This window comes from Manis javanica, chromosome 15 (genome assembly GCF_040802235.1).
Source record: "Manis javanica isolate MJ-LG chromosome 15, MJ_LKY, whole genome shotgun sequence".
In the NCBI taxonomy this organism is placed as follows: Eukaryota; Metazoa; Chordata; class Mammalia; order Pholidota; family Manidae; genus Manis; species Manis javanica.
Window position 1 is genome coordinate 76,090,283 of NC_133170.1, and position 14,372 is coordinate 76,104,654.

At 43.7% G+C, this 14,372-nt stretch overlaps 1 long non-coding RNA gene across 2 annotated transcripts; it reads left to right on the top strand.

Moving 5' to 3' along the window:
* The first annotated feature begins 5 nt into the window (after positions 1-5).
* Positions 6-12,709, top strand: LOC140846409 (uncharacterized). Of its 2 annotated transcripts, XR_012125458.1 has the most exons (6): positions 6-394; positions 787-867; positions 956-1,062; positions 3,372-3,512; positions 10,348-10,427; positions 10,819-12,709. It is a non-coding gene; the product is annotated as an uncharacterized lncRNA (long non-coding RNA). The 2 variants fall into 2 exon arrangements; XR_012125457.1 differs by lacking the exons at positions 10,348-10,427; positions 10,819-12,709 and having other exon boundaries at positions 10-394; positions 3,372-4,808.
* Positions 12,710-14,372: the final 1,663 nt, after the last annotated feature.

Consider the following 14,372-nt stretch of genomic DNA (forward strand, 5'->3'; position numbering starts at 1 on the left):
GGGGGCCGACCTGCCGGCTCCTCCCCCCGCCGCCCTGCGCACATAAAGCCCCGCGCGCGCCCGGGCGCCCGCGGAGGAGGCGGCGGCGCCGGGACCCCGCTCCCGCCGGGCTTCCGGGTCCCCGAGGGCGAGAGAGACCCCGAATCCCGATGCGGGCCGGGACCTGGGCGCGGCCGCATCCCCCTACCCACCCCAGCGCGGGGGCCGGGCCGCGGGGAACGCCCTCCCGGAATGAAGCGCTCCCCGGTGCCTTCAAGGTAGCTCGGTTCCGGATCGGGTATCCCCTACCCAGCCCAGTCCTCCCTCTCAGGTCCCCGCTATCCAGAATTTATGAGATCCCCAATCTCTCCGGGTCGGGATGGAGCCAGCCCCAGCGACCCCCAATCCCTAACTGGTAAGAAGCCACCCTCGGAGCTCCCAGTTTCCTCCGAACTTAATTCAGGGCTCCCCTTCAGTGGCCCTCAGTCCACTCCTAGTTCTATATCCCCCATATCCAATTTGGGGGACCCTCTGAGCGCCTCGCGTCCGGAGTGGGAGCCTCCATCACCAGACTTCACCGCAGGAGAAACGTTATCAGTTTCCCAAATCCTTCCTCCGCCTCTGCTGTCCCGAGTGAGAACCCCCCGCAAAGGCCCCAAATCCCTTCCGTCCACAGTCGTGGGCTCTGGGCTTTGCTGAAAAAACCCCCTGCCCCAAGCCCGGGTTCCTGGTTTGCCGCCCCCCCACCCCCACCCCGGAGTGAGACGTCTCCACTGTTTCTCTCACTCTCTGGATCACTTTGGTCAGCCCTACTCAGACTTCTGCCTGGATTCGGGAAAGCCGGTTCCAGACACCCACCGCCGCCTCCCCTCCGAGGCTGGGGGAGAGGTCAGTGCCTTTTCGAGACTTCCGTTTCCAGCTCGGGAGCCCGGGGGCTCGGCTGCTCACCTTCCCCTCCGGATGATCCCTTTCGCAGAGCTCTGAGCCGCACTCCATCGGACTGGAAGAACCTACGCTGCCTGCCCACTGCGTTTGGAGTTTCTTCTCTCAGCCCCTCTCCGTTTGAGACTACTTCCCATGAAGGCAAACGGCTTCATTTCTCCTTCCTCCTCCCCACTCCCCTCTCTTCTGGGTCACTGAGATTTCCCCAGTACTTTCACCCAAGACTACTGGGGGCACTTCGCCCACCCTGAAAACTCCCTCCCTTCAGCCTGGGAAACCTGACAAAGTCCATTGTGGGTCACCTCCCGAGCCGGGGCGCCGTCCCTATCCCCACCTGGCCATACCCTTAATCTCACCTTAATTCCCTGGCTGAATTCAGGCAGGAAAGGGTCGAAGCACGGAGGCAGCCACTCTCCTAAATCCCCATCCCTGCTGGGGGTCTCTGTGCTACACAAGCCCCTCCCTCCCAGCTCACCTCCCAATCCTTCCCCCTCCCTACCTTAAATCCACTCCGTGTAACCCAAGGATAACCCTTTGATGACGAGTCCCTTGCTGCTCACCTTGACATCCATTCTGCAATCAGCCACCTTTTATTAATGTGTGCTGCAGCTCTGGGCATCCTAACCTTGACCCCCGGAAGAGTGCCCATCCCCCTCCTCTTAATATACCTTCCCTCCCACCACCAACACACAAGAGAAAGTGAGAGACTCAAGTTAATGGCTTCCTCCTCGGGGACCTTCTGGGAACACTCAGCAGGTATATCCTGCCACCCTGTGTGCATAACACTAGAAACAAACTTGCTTTTTCCTGTTTTTATCGTCCTACTCACCGCACAGTTTCTCAGCATCCCCCGGACTGCAGGCGGGGGGCACCCCACACAGGGCATTTCTCTTCATCTCAATATGAACTGGAATGACCCAGATGAGGGTCGGCAGGTAGCAAATGCAGTGTTAGGGAATTACTGACTGTTCCTAGGTCTAAACCTCAGGTTCCTTGTGTGTCAAATGGGTCCAATAGGGAGGTTCAGGGAGGGGGAACCCCAACTATCTATCCATGAGCAGTGATCTGCTGTTGGGCAGGTGGCTTGGAGAGTAGGAAGTGGGTAAGGGCATTTATTCTGAGCCAGCCAAGCCTGTATGAGCAATAGATCGGGATAGGATCCATTTACTACCATCTTCGTTCAGGCCGTCAGGGGAGGAAGCGTTTACTTATCATCACTACCTGGTTCAAAGCACAGTATCGTGTGAGGTGGGCTTATGGAAGACCACTCTCACTGCAGGTCCATCTCAGCTCCATTGCTTCAGTCCACTTTGTCCACAGGAGGGGCAATGAGTCCTTCTAGGGGTAATTCTCCTAGGACTGTAAATGCATAGTTTTCATAGCAAATTGAGGATCTCTACAGTATTATGGAAAAATGATCATCAGAGCAAACTGGCCCAGACTCCAGAACTAGGAGATTAGAGGATGTGGTTCCAGCTCTTTCTCTCTGGTACTACACACACTGAGCAATTACTCAGAGAATTAAAGAATAATTTGATTATAGTTTTTAAAAATCCGTTCTAGAAAGACAGTGGGCAAACGACAATATTCTCAAGCACCAAAATGCAAGTTGGCATATTCATTCATTCCACAAATATTGACTGAACACCTGCTACCTACCAGACAATGTCTTAGGTGCTATATTCTTAGCACCGACCTTTGTGAAACTTGCTTTCTAGAGATAGGATTCAGATAATAAATAAGTAAATAGATAAATAAATAAAATGTTGGTTAGATGTTGGTAGGTGCTGTGCAGACGGAAAGGGGATAGAGAGGATGGGAGGATGATAAGCAGTTTTAATTCAAGAAAGTTGTCACAGGGAGGAATGATGTTTTAGCAAAGGTTTGAAGGAAATGAGGTATGTTAATCCACTGTATTATCCAGAACTCTCATTTAAGCAGAGTATCTGCAGCTCTTGAGTTCAATGATAGATAATTTGACTTTGTTGTTCTAAAAAACAATGGTTCCCAAACCTTAATGTGCCTAAAAAATCACTGAGTGATTTTCAGTAGACACGGGATGGAAGGGGGCTCTGAAAACTGCATTTTTTAACAAGCACCTCTATCAGATGATGCTGATGGCTGGGGTTTTCCGACCACTTTTGAACAAACACTGCTCTAATATATACTAAAGAATTCTAGAATAATAACAAAAAAAATAAAGATTAAGTTACAATCCAAGTGATTTTAGAGTTGAGAGTATTTTACAGTGTTCTCATTCTTTGAAAAAGCAATACACAAGCAAACCCATAGATTACTCAGAACATCCCATTTCTTGTCCATGCAGGAGAAGGGAAAATTTATCATAAGGTGAATAGGAGACAAACATTGATAATCATTCTGTTTTAGACTCTTCCCCACATTTTGCCCTAATTTTTCTCTGTATTTTTTTCCTTCTCCCAAATTTCTAGACTCAACCAGGAGGCGATTGGCTGGGGTAATGAGAGGAGTTGATGTCCACAGATTGGTCCTGGAACCACCACTGTTTCTGGTTGAGTGATGCCACTCAGCCTTCTGAGAGCTTCCACGTATTCTCAGAATTGCTGCAAGACGTGAGTGAGATCATGTGTATGAAAATGCCTTAAAAATTCTAGAACACTATGGAAAGGCAAGAGAGCTGTGTGACTGGGCATTTCAAGATTCAGTTAATTTGGTCAGCTCAAATTCAGTTACTTTCAAGACAGTGTGGTACTGGTATGAGGATATACCTATAGATGAATAAAATAGACTTGAGAGTCCAGAAGTAAACCTTCACATTATAATAGTGATTTTTGATAAGGATACCAACAGTTCAATGGGAAAAGAACAGTGTCTTCAACAAATGGTGCTAGGACAACTGGATGTCTATATGCAAAAGAATTAATTTGCATCCCTACCTCACACTATGTAAAAACAAATCAGCTCAAAATGGAACAAAGACCTAAATGTAAGAGTTATAACTATACAAAGAAAGTTCAATCTGATATCATTAAAATTTAAAACCTTTGTGCTTCAAAGGACACTATCAAGAAAGTGAAAAAAATAACCCACAGAGTAGGAAGATACATAAATTGCCAATAAGCACACAAAAAGATGCTCAACATCATTAGCCATCAGGGAAGTGCAAATCAAAGCCATAATGAGATACCACTTCACACCCACTAGGATGGCTATAATTAAACAGGTAGATAATAACAAGTATTTAGGTAGAGATGTGGAGAAATTGACATGTTTGTACATTGCTGGTGGGAATATGAAATAGTGCAGTGCTGTGGAAAACAGTCTGGAAAAGCAGGTCCTCAAGAGGTTAAATACGGAGTTACCATATAACCCAGCAATTCCACTCCTAGGTGTCTACCCCCAGAGAAATGGAAACATAACCCACACAAAAACTTGTACATGAAAGTTCCTAACAGCATTATTCATGATAGCCAAAAACATGGCCAACTGATAGACACTGGGAAACAACCCAAATGTCTACCAGTTCTATACAATGGAATATTATTTGATCATAAAAATGAATGAAAAAGAAAAAAAGGAATGCAGTAGTGACACATTCTATGGCCTGGATAAACCTTGAAGACATTATACTAAGTGAAAGAAGCCAGAAACAAAAGGTCACATAATGTATAATTGCATTTACATGAGATGTCCACAATAGGCGAATCCACAGCCTAGGGCTTAGGGGGAGATCTGGGGAGAAATGGAGAGTTCCTGTTACTGGGTTCAGGTTCCTATTTGGAGTCATGAAAATATTCTAAAATTAATTATGGTGATAGTTGCACAATTCTGTGAATACACTAAAAACAACTGAATCATATACTTTAAATGGGTAAATTGTATGTGAATTATATCTCAATAAAATTGTTACCAAAAAAACTCTTACCTACTGTAAACATTTCTCTTACCCATCCCAGTGCCTATCCATCAAAATGAACTTACTCTCTTTTCTCCCATAGCATGTTCTTATTATTATTATTATCTAGAAATTCTTAAATACTTTCCATATACCACATGCTGTGCTAAGCACTTTTCAGGGGTTTTTCTCATTTCATTCTCCCAGAAATTCTTCAATAGCAGGAACTACTGCATTTTTTGTACTGAACAGGAAACACATTTTAGGGAAGGTAAGTAACTTGTCCAAAGTCACCTAATAAATGGGAAAAGTAATAGTTAAAATTTATTGAGCAATTACCATGTCCCAGGCACTGAACTAAGCACTTTGTTTCAGGAAACTTATTCCATCCTTACAGCAACCGTGTGAGGTAGGTTCTTATTTTACAAATCCAGAAACAGAAGCATTGAGAGGTACCCTTGCTAATAAACATCAGAATTGTAACAAGTGAGGCAGCTGAGATTTGAACTCAAGTCTGATGGAGGAATCTCCACCATGAACCACTGCATTATATTATCTACTTATTTAATGCATAACAACAAATTACTATTATAGATGGTTCTGGAATGTCTGTTATGTTAGAATGAGAACTACTTAAGGGCAGAGTCCCTGTGCTAACCCTCTTTGCAGTCTCTTCCACCACTATCCCTAGCCTCAGAACCATACCTTACACTAGGTGTTCAGTAGTTGTTTATTAAGTACTTGCCTAGAACCTGTCACTGTGCTAGAGATGCAGGATGCAATGGTGAATGAGACAGCTATTCCTGCTCTCACAGAGTTTATAATCTAGAGGCAAATACAACAGTTTTACTATATATATCTTTTTAACGAAGTCACTTAAATCACTGCACTAATCCAATGTAGTAGGTTCCATGCCTGTTTTACAGATAAAAAAAATAAGAGTCAGACACCTGAAGTGACATGCCCAAGGTCACACAGCTAGCAAGTGTGTGGGGCCAGCCTAAGAATCCAGTTCTACCTAACTCAAACATGCTACCTTCTGTTTCCAGTTTTTCCCACTGACTTTTCCCCTTTGCCCAGGCAGGGAGAGAATTAAATAAACTATTCTGCTTGCCCAGCTGAGAACACCCACAGTCTGTCCAGAGCTGCTGACTCTCCCACTTTCTCACTGTCGCTTCCAATGACAGCCAGAGTCAGTTTGATGTGTTGGTGAAAAGGAGGTTGCTTTTAGAGTTTTATGGTTTCAGCATAGGAAGTTGCCTCTCTACTGTAATTAACTATTTGATTTAATCTGGTCAATTAATAATTCCACAATTCTGGGCTGAAGACAAAGATGCTAAGAGCATGCCTCCTTTATTTTTTATTTTTTTAAATGTTTATTTTGGGAAACTGAAACTGCAGACCTGGAGAACAGAAACCGCAGGTCTGTCTGTGGTGGGTGTGGGGAAAGGGATGCCAGTCTGTTGGCAGGGGCTTCTGGTTACACTCAGGCAGGGCATAAAGACGAGGGCCTAGTTAGAGGGGAGGGTCCTATCTCTGAGCCCTGTCTGGGGAAAGAATGACTTCTTCCTAAAGACCAGGTTTTCAGGATTCCAGGACAATCATTTTGGAGTCAGTGACTGTAGTAGAAAAAGCATTAGATCGGGAGTCAGGAGCCTGGGGCTCCATCTCTGACCTTGAAACAGGCTCTTCCTCTCCCTGAGCCCTAGTTTATTCATCAGCAAAATGGAAGGTGGCCAGATATTTCAGAGATGGGAAATTGGTTTCAGTTTTTCTATTGATTAGCAGTGGCTGGGGTTGAGCAGGGATAGAAAGCTGTGATTGATTAGCGATGTCTGCCATGGATACAGGTAATCAGAAGAGTGAAAGGACAGCCATATATTTGCCTTCCCTAGATTCTCCCTAAGTCTTTTCCAGTCTTGGTCTTCTATAAACTTTAGAACAAGGAGGCCAAGGATAAAGAGCTATGCAGCCACCCCCAGGAGTCAGGCAGCCAAGGGTGGAAACACCAAAGTGACAATGTTATAAATAATTATAATACATTCTATATGTGGAGAAAAAGGTCTGAAAGGATTTATGTACATCAAACTATAAACCATTAACATCAAACCATTAACATGGGGTGTGCATATTGTTAGTATACACATGGATTTTTTTTCTGTGAGTATGAATTCATCTTAATCAAAAAACATAAACATAATTTGAACAAGAATATTTAAAGAATAGTTATAACATTATTCATATTAGGCAGAAATTGGAAACAATGGGAGAATGGATCTCCATCAAACCAGAGAATGGATAAACTATGATACAGCCATACAAAGGAATACTACACAAGAATAAAAAGGAACAGGCAAATGATACATGGATGAATTTCAAAAACATTATGTTGAGCAAAAGGAGCCAGACACAGAAAAAATGCATATTGTAAGATTCCATATATATGAAATTCTAGAACAGGCAAAACTGATCTACAGGGAGAGAAATCAGAATAATGTTTCTGGGGTGAAGGGTGCAGAGACTGGGAAGCAAAAGAGAATTTTCGGAGGATGAAATGTTCTGAACCAGTGTGTACAACAGGAATAAGATGCAATGCATAGCTGCAAGCCACATAATGTAACTAAATTTTCTAGAAGCCATGTGAGAAAAAAGTAAAAGGAAACAGGTAAATTTATTTTATAATATATCAAAACATTACATTTCAACATGTAATCTATATCAAATTATTAATGATATATTTTACATTTACTTTTTACATTCCTTGCTATCCAATGTATATTTTGTGCTTAGGGTACTTCTTAGGTTGAACCAGCCACATTTCATGTGTTCAGTAGCCACACGGGGTAAGTGTATACAACACAGCTCATTCTATCTTAATGTGTGTTGTCATTAGATTTAGAAATTCACCAAGCTGTACACTTAAAATGTGCACATTTTACTTTATTTAAGTTGTAGCTCAATAAGAAAAAGAGAATGAAGCTTTACTAAAAAGGCAAAATAAAAAAAATTTTCAGGGGAAAGGATGAGAGAGCAGGAATAAAGTAACCACGCAGAAGAATGTGCTACATCCATAAATCTATTTCCCATCTCAGCACAGAAATCTATCAGCACTTAGGAGTCTGAAGACTGGGTTAGACAACCACAAGAGATTAACTTTGATGGAATTTAATCAAGAACTTAATTTTCAGTCTTCAGCATTATATTCTAATTTTCTGGTGTGTTTCATATAATTTGTAACTAACTAATAACAAAAGTAGATACTGACAACTTTACTACAACTTTATAGTGCTAAGAACTTTCCAGAGTGATCTTATTTAATCCTCTCCACAGTCCTCTGAGGTCGGTTCTATTTACAATCCTCCCGTTTTGCAGACTGGGGAACTGAGGCCCAGTAACTTGCCCAAGATCACTGCACTCACACATGGCAAAGAGGGGATTTCAACACAGGTTTCCCCAGCTTCTGGCCTGGTATTTTTAACCACCATCTCTATGGAAGCCTGGAAATGCTTTATATGCTTTATAAGAAATAAATGAAGAAAAAGAAACAAATGAGGAAGAGTGGACTCAAGGTTAGGTCTATAAATAATGTCACACTTGCTCCCTGGCCTTCAGAAATGCTCTCCTGATGGGGAGAGGAAGAGCTGGGGTTATATAAAGCTTCAGATTATCTTATCTGAATGCCCATGGATGCGTGTGTCACATGGGAACGTCATTCATCAGAAGTGTCCCAATTTCAAAAAGGTTGAGAATGTCTGCCATGGAAAGCCTTTGATACCCCCTTCTTACTTTACAGAGAAACTTAGAGATTCAAAGAACAAGGTGTCTTTGCCCAAGGTCACACAGCTGGGACGCCATGTTTGCATCTTCACTTTCTATTGAATGAATCAAATATGCCTTTCCCACCATGTCAGGTACTTTGGAGCTATTTAACCCTGTATATGACTTGCTGCCAGTTCCTGAGGAGTTTATGCTCCAGTAAAGGGACAAATTATAACAGGCAACGCATAGGACTTTATGAGAGCTTTGGAGGCTCAAGGAACGGAGAGTAGAGAAGATAGCAGAGGAAGGGCAAGACTGGCATCTGAGCTGGATTAGAAAGACATAAATGGAGGAGTGGGCACTCCCCAAAGGAAAACCAGAGGGTACCTGTGTTGGCTGAATTGTGTATTGCCCTCCTGCCCAACTATTGCTCTACTCTACTGTCCAGCATAGTGCTCGGTCTACATTAAGACTCAACCAGTATTGGTTGACTGATACAGGATGGAATTCATTCATCAGAAGCAGAGAGCAAAAGGTGCCTTCATTCATTCATTCAACTAATATTTACAAAATGTTTATTATGTTCCACGCATAGTGCTAAGTGCTTTAGCTGGGACTTGAGTCAAATCATGGTCACTAGGTCCACCTCTCTCTAACATAATAGAACAACAACAATAAGAGTAGGAGTAGGAGATATAATTACAATTTGTCACCTGCTTACAATGTGCCAGGTGCTCTGCTAAGCAATTTACATTAATGGACTCATTTAGCCTTTCCCCTGAAACCAAAGGAGGTACATCTATTATCTTCACTTGACAGAAAACAAAACCCAGACAGAGAGTATATGTAACTTCCTAAGGCACACAGCAAAGAGATAGGAAGATGGGATTTGAACATGCGTTCTAAACCCCCTTTGAAACCAATCACTTCTGTCCATCTTCTTGTCCACCATGCAAGTCCAGGCACCAGGTCCTCAGCAAGAAGTCTGCAATAACATACCTGATCTTCCGGCAGCTGCTGTTGCCCTCTGCCCCAGCTGAAAACCCTCCGATGGCTTCCCTGCACTAACAGAACAAAATGCAAACCCTTACAGCGACCTACAAAGCCCTGCGTCATCTGGCCTCTCCCTCCCTCTCCAGCCTCATCTGCCTACACCCCAGCTCCTGTCTTCCCTCTGGTCAACTGGCCTTTTAGAGCCTGGAATCACCAAGGTCTTTCTCAACCAGGGAACTTCGAACATCCTGCCTCCAGCCTGAAGCATCCCATCCTCCAGCCTGGAGCACTCTTTCCTCTGCTGGAGCACTCTTTCTGCAGACTGGAGCACCTGCCCTTTACCTGGCCTGCACACCTATGCTTATCCTGGAGCACCTTCATCTTGGCCTGATCATCCTTCCCCTAGACTGGAACACCCCTCTCTCCCTCTGTGCCTGGTTACTTCCTTTCCATCTTTTGGATTTCGACATAAATGTCCCTTCCCCAGGAGGCTACCCTGATCACTTCCCTAATCCTTTATTCCTTTGCCTTTTCCCTGGAAGTACTTGCCTCCATGTGTATTTATGGGCATGGATTGCTTAGTTAATGTCTGTGTATCCCTAGGTCATAAATTTTTTTCAAAATAAGGACCATTTTCTTATTTCCTGTTGTATGCCTGGCACATAGTAGTCATTCTATACATCTGAATGGAATGAACAAATAGGTAAATAGTATAGCAAACACATTACCCTCCTCAGGCCACAAGCAACCTCATCTGCTGTTTCTCTTTCCATGGTCAACTGTGGTCTGTCTGTAAGCAGATGATCCTCAACACCTGCATAATTTACCTCACTCATCTCATCACGGAGGTGTTTTACCATCTCACATCCTCACAAGAAGGGTGAGTACAGCACAATAAAATATTTTGAAAAAGAGAGAGAGAGACCACAGTCACATGACTTTTACATCAGTATTTTGTTGTAATTTTTCTATCTTACTGTTATTGTTAATCTCTTACTGTGCCAAATTTATAAATTTAACTTTATCATAGGTATGTATGCATAGGAGAAAACATAGTATATATAGGGTTTGGTATTACCTACAGTTTCAGGTATCCACTGGGAATCATGGAACAGACCCCCGTGGCTAGACGGTAGGGGGGTGCTACTGCAATAATAATAACCACTGTCATGTGCACTGCTCTTACTGCAGGGCAAGTGAAAGCGCTATTTCAGCTACTCATCAGAAAACTCTGTGATGCGTGTATAATTGTTACTATCTCCATCTTATAGATGAGGACACTGAGGTTCAGGGAAGTGTCACCCTTTGGCCAAGGTCACAAGGCTGGTAAGAAGAAGATCAGGGCTTCAACCCAAGCCTCTTCACTCCAGGTACATCTCACCCATCACGCCACATTGCCTCCGGCCAACCCGTTATCCTTGTTTCAGTCTCCTCCAGGGAGGGGTACCTGCCTTGAATTCCTTAGCTAGCAGATCAGAAGGTCTGACAGGATCTGGCTCCTTGACAGAGTCAGTAATGACTGTTGTTATTTCCTGAGAGACTACTAGGTGCTGGGCACTGCGTTCCCTGGGACCCCTCCCAGAGTCCCCATAGCAACCCTGTGAAGGATAGACTGTAATTCCAAAGGCAAAGCTGCTTGTCGCAAGTTACACTACTTGGGACATAGAGCCAGGGTTCAAACCCTGTCCTTCTGACATCAGACTCTGTGACCCAGAAGAGGGAAGTGAGCTCTAACCTGGAGCGCTCACTCCCATGCCACCCCCAAAGTGTCCTGGCCGTTCCTTTGGAAGGACTGTTGATTTCGTTCTGCCATCAGGACCTGCAGACCCCAGAAACTGTTGAGAGCCTGGGGTCACTCAAGATGATCCACCAAGAAAAGACCAGGCCTGCTAGATGTATTGTTTTCTGTTTCATCCTCAAACAATTTCTTTTGCATATGTTTATTTTTTTCTTTTCTGTATATTTTATAGCATAGATGTCATAACAGTAAAATTGCATACACATACACACACATATACTTTATGAATGAATAGACCTACATACCTTAGAGATATGGGCTCAAAGATTGTTTCCTCTTAGGGGTGTATCAGCCCAAAAGTTTGGCAATCACTGAAGATAGTAAGGACAAGGATTAAAACAATTATTATAGAATATCTACATGCAAAAGAATCAAGGTAGGCCTCTGCCTCACATCATATCAAAATTAACTCAAAATGGATCAAAGACCTAAAACTATAATACTCTTAGAAGAAAGCATAGGGGTAAATCTTAATGACCTTGGGTTTGGCAATGGATTCTTAATTATGTCACCAGAGTGCAAACAACAACAACAAAAAAGAGATTAATTGGACTTCATCAAAGTTAAAAGCTTTTGTGCATCAGAGGACACTACCAAGAAAGTGAAAAGACAACCTATAGCACGGGAGGAAAGGTTTGCAAATTATATTTCTGATAAGCGTCCAGAACATACAAAGAACTCTTAAAACTTAATAATAAAAGACAAACAGCCCAATTAAAATGAGCAAAAGACTTGACTAGATATTTCTCCAAAGAAGATATACGAATGGCCAAATATGTGGATGCTCAACATCATTGGTCATAAGGGAAATGCAAATAAAAGCCGCAATGAGATACCACCTCATACCCACTAAGATGGCTATAAAAAAAAAATTAAAGGAAAATTGGCAGGATTTTTAAAGGAGAGTTGGCCAGATTGTAGAGACATTGGCACCCTCTGTACATTGCTGGTGGGTATGTAAAATAGTGCGGTGCTATGAAAAACACCTTGGTGGTTCCTCAAAAAGCTGCCATATGACCCAGCTCCTAGGGATATACCTGAAGTAACTGAACACAGATATTCAAGCAACAACTTGTACACAAATGATGATAGCAGCCCTATTCACAATTGCTAAAAGATGGAAACAACCCAAATGTCCATCAATGATGAATGGATACACAAAATATGGTATATCCATACAGTAGAATATTATTCAATAGTAAAAAGAGTGACATCTTGATACATACTACAACGTAGATGAACTTCAAAAACATGATGTCAAGTGAAAGAAGCCAGACACTAAAGGTAGCATATTTTATGATTTCATTTATGTGAAATATTCAGAATTAGTAATTCCATAGAGACAGAAAGCAGTTAGTGGTTGCCGGGGCTGGGGGAGGGAGGAATGGGGAGCAACTGCTTAACAGGTACGGGATTTGCCTTTGGGGTGATGAAAATGTTTTGGAACTAGATAGAGGTGATGGTTGCAAATATTGTGGATGTGCCAAATGCAACTGAATAGTACACTTTAAAATGCTTACATTAACCTCAATAAAAAAATAATTATTTTAAAAGAAGTATATGATTGTGGTAAGACAGTATTTTTCTACACAGCACAGTATTAAGTGACCTCTTCCCACTTTCCATTTTGCTCTTAAGAGGAAATAAACACAGATACTGCAACTTAATATGTGTTCTTCAAATATTTTCCATATGCATATAGAAATGTGCAATAAGTGTGTTTGTATTTATGTGTAGATATTTCCTTTTCCTTTTACACAAATGAGATTATATTACACTCAGTGTATTGCCTTTTTTCTCTTGGAGATATATCAATGACCATTCCATACCAATACATTCCTCTTAATGGCTCCATTATATAAAACTCCCATACTCCCCCAACTCCCCTTCCTCAGTCCTGAGCCCCACGTTCCATCCTGCCACAGACTTGTCCGGTCTTTGACCTCCACTGTTGCTTCTTCACCCGGTATTGTGAGGAGTCTCTAATACCCAGTAGGTGCCTGGCCCCATGGGCTTTGTGAAAATGATAGCGCCCTTCTCACTCTGTCCTGCTCCAGGACCAGCTGAGGGTACTGAAGCATAAAGCTCCCCCTCTAACTAGCTGTGTGACCTTGGGCAAGTTCCCTACCCCCTCTGAGCCTCCGTTCCTTGGTTGCACTGGGGATCATAATAGTCCTACAGGATGGTGCACGTAAAGCACAGAGCACAGGCCCCTGCTCAGAGCCAGCTGGCGGCATAGGATCTTTGGGGGAGAAGAGGTGGGCCAAGCCCTGGGTCGGTGGCCACCTGCCTTTGGGTAGGGCTCTAATGGGTGGTGCTGGGGCACGAAGGTGAGGCAGAACTGGGCGGCCCTGGGAACCCAGGAAGGAGGCAAGGCTGGAGTGGAAACGATTAGAATGAGAACAAACTGGCTCCTGAATAGAAGCTTTTATTCCTGCCGGAGAGGGCTTTGTTCCCCAAACACGTGACATACAAAAGCCTCTACTTGAATTCGGGAACCCTAATTGGTTCTCAGGTGGGGGAGGAAAGGGGTGTCGGGATTTAGGGATTCCTTAAAGGGACAATACTATGGAGAGCTGAGCTCAGGGCTCACTCTCGTTGTCAGGGGGAGCGGATGGGCTGAGGTGGAGGGCGAAGAGCTGGACCAGTGGGGGTGGGGCATCTGTTCAGAAGAGGGGGAGGAGGAGAGGGGAGTAGTGTGGAGAAACTCATAGGCGCTCAGCCACTGACCCAGAGCCTGGGAAATAGTAGGCAGGGAGGGAGGGAAGGAAAGAAAGAAAGAAGAAAGGAAGGAAAACCATGTTTCTAATCAGGTCCCATACGCCCTGCCTGGTTAGGGCCCTACCCCTCCCCAACCTCTCACACCAATCCTGCCCTCTCTCCCAGGACTCCAGGAAGGGTTGCTTTTTAGTTCCTCAGATACTCCAAGCTGGATCCTGCCCCAGGGTCTTTGCACTTGCTCTTCCCTCTACCTGGTGTTCTCTCCAGCCCCCCTCCCATTCTGCCGCTGCTGTCCTGAAGTTCAAG